General features: G+C 32.4%; 1 protein-coding gene across 6 annotated transcripts in view; it reads right to left on the bottom strand.

Annotated features, from left to right (window-relative positions):
• The window catches only part of LOC106876426 (uncharacterized), a 1,308,965-nt gene that overhangs the window by 217,582 nt on the left and 1,088,368 nt on the right, over positions 1-3,015 (bottom strand). The window lies entirely within an intron of this gene.

Here is a 3,015-nt window from a genome sequence, read left to right as displayed (position 1 = left end):
ATTACTTCATATTTTTATTATAGGTCTTTTTAGTGTATTTACTTATTAAATCTTTCTATATGTGACTGTGGACTTTCATGGATGAATTCAAGAATTGTGGTTTTTTCTCTAATTTATATATATATATATATATATATATATATATATAATAGTACACACTAAGAAACATTTAAAAATTTTGACAACCAAAACCCAATTGATTTAACCATATTCATTTTGAATGTCACACAAGTGGAATAATTTCGTTATAGTAAAAATGAAATGTTAATTTTTCTTTTTTAAAATGAGAATGAACATACTTAAGGGGAATGATAGAAATAATTTACTGCTTTGAGTATTTGTTCAACTAAGCTGTATTGAACCTAACTGAATAAAACGTTTCTGCCATACTAGAGAATGTATTGTTGTAAGAGATGAAGAATGTGTAACTATAAGCTACAAAATAGCTTGGGAACTGTGAACCACACCAGCTTGTGAACTGTGAACAACAATGACTCATAAAAGCTGTGGTTGTAATTAAGCTGCAATGGCTTCTTATAGTAATGTGCATCTGTTCATGTTTACAATGTTCATGAAACTTGTTGAAGTTGGTTAATGTGTGCAAGGAGAGTGAAAGTGTGGGGATTGCGTAAGGTGAAATGGCTGTGGTAATATGGATTGTGTAAGTTGAAAAAAAAGCTGTTGTAATAAGTGGCCTGCAGAGTTAATGGTTGCTGTAATGTAATTGGTGTTCAAAGCTGTTCTTTATAACTGTAGAATATTCAAAAAGTATTCAAATGATAAATGACTTGTTTCACTGATAACATGGAATCAGTGGAAAAAGCAAAGCTGTTGAGTAAGGCCCTATAGAAAAACAAAAGTCTGTACAGAAGATCTATTTTTTCTTTTATAATATTTTGCACTTTGTCTGGGTTAGTTAATTTTTTGTATAATATTAGGTATTGTAGCAGAAATGGTAAAAAATATGATCAGTTGAAGCCATGTGATTTGAATCGATGATGCAAAACACCAACAAACAGTTTAATTCAAAAGAAAGAGGCATGTCTATTTTTAATAACAACATAGGCAGCAATTTTCAAGATCAACACATTACTAAATTGGCTGCTACTGCAGCTTCCTGCTAACAACCTGGTGTTTCAATTAAATAAACCACCAAATCAAATAAATGGGTGCTAAGAGTTTAGAGACATAACAAGCAAAGCAACATTACAATATCGTTCCACACTACTATGGAATGAATATTCCACAAATATGGATGTTGGCATGAATTATTAAAAAATTATTTAGCAATAAACACAAATACATACACTAACCAAGAAGTTGGTTGATTGAAGCAAGAACAAAGTTCATTCTCTAGAGCAACAATTTAAACTTAGTCTTTGGAAATATCTAACTACGTATTCTTTAGGTCAAAACCTCAGTAAAAAGTAAGTTGTTGGCACTCCGTCGCTTACAACGTCGAGGGTTCCAGTTGATCCGATCAATGGAACAGCCTGTTCATGAAATTAACGTGCAAGTGGCTGAGCACTCCACAGACACGTGTACCCTTAACGTAGTTCTCGGGGAGATTCAGCGTGACAAGGCTGACCCTTTGAATTACAGGTACAACAGAAACAGGAAGTAAGAGTGAGAGAAAGTTGTGGTGAAAGAGTACAGCAGGGCTCGCCACCATCCCCTGCCAGAGCCTCGTGGAGCTTTTAGGTGTTTTCGCTCAATAAACACTCACAACGCCCGGTCTGAGAATTGAAACCGCGATCCTATGACCGCGAGTCCGCTGCCCTAACCACTGGGCCATTGCGCCTCCACAGTAAAGTAAGTACAAAGTGATATAAATAAAAAAATTAATGAGTGGAATATTTGTCTTGAATTTCTAGTTATCCCACAGCAATAAGTAGCAAGTTCTTCAGCATCCCTCTTAAGTAGTTGTTGCAATGTTAAACTCTATTTTAATCTCTGAAACTCTGACCAAACAGAAAAAAAAAAAAATTAGTAACACACCCCTATCTCTGCCCCACTACAAAAATAAAGTATAAATTGTATGATCCACAGATAAAACTGAAAGTCAAAACATTAAAATGATAGTAAAAATTAATTTTACATGTTTCTGTTCTTTACATTTTCAGTTCTCAGAAACTTTATGCATAAAATGAAATTTAAAAAAATACATAATTGAAACTATTACAAAACTTTCAAGAGACTTGTACCAAATGTAGTTCAAAATAACTAAACTAGGGTTTATATACAAGCACATATGTACACACACACACACTTATATCTGTTCATTAGCAGTTTGTGTGCACACATACACACACACACACACACACACACACACACACACACACATGCATATAGGTTTATGTTTTCTTAAATAAACACAAATACAAACTGTATATACAAAGATTTAAATCAATAATCTGCTAAAAATCCCATGATTCTGGGAAAATATTCAGGATTTTTTCTTTAATTTTACACTTTTCCCCTTTGCTAACTTCAAAATCAAGTTTACAGTTCAATTTTTACACCTTTCTATTTTTATCACACCATGAAACTTTTTAATTTAACATTTTCTGCTTTAATTAATTTATCTATTTGGTGGTATTTCTTCCTCCACTTCATACATACTCACAAACATTGTCACACAAAAAATAAATAAAACAGGTATTTAAAAAAGTACAAATCAATTAATCAATCAATCAATGATTATATTGATATTTTTAAAGAGAGTTAATTGTGTCCGACTTATTAACTTTGTGTTACTTCTTGGACTTTTCTGTAGGTTATATCATGTTTGTTTTTTCACTGAGGGCATGTTTTTTTTTGTTTTTTTTTTTGTAATGTATTATTTTTAATTTCATTTTCCTCCTTTGCTTAAATTTTTTTGAAAGCATGCTATCATCTCTTAACAATTATTCATAGCAAGTATGATGCTGAATGTAAGGAAAGGAGCAAACAGGGAGAAGAAAAAGCAGACAATGTGTGAATGAGAGAGAGAGAGAGAGAGAGAGAGAGAGAGAG

Source organism: Octopus bimaculoides, chromosome 5 (assembly GCF_001194135.2).
Source record: "Octopus bimaculoides isolate UCB-OBI-ISO-001 chromosome 5, ASM119413v2, whole genome shotgun sequence".
NCBI lineage: Eukaryota > Metazoa > Mollusca > Cephalopoda > Octopoda > Octopodidae > Octopus > Octopus bimaculoides.
Note: the sequence above shows the minus strand (reverse complement) of the source record. Positions and strands in the feature narration are given on the sequence as shown.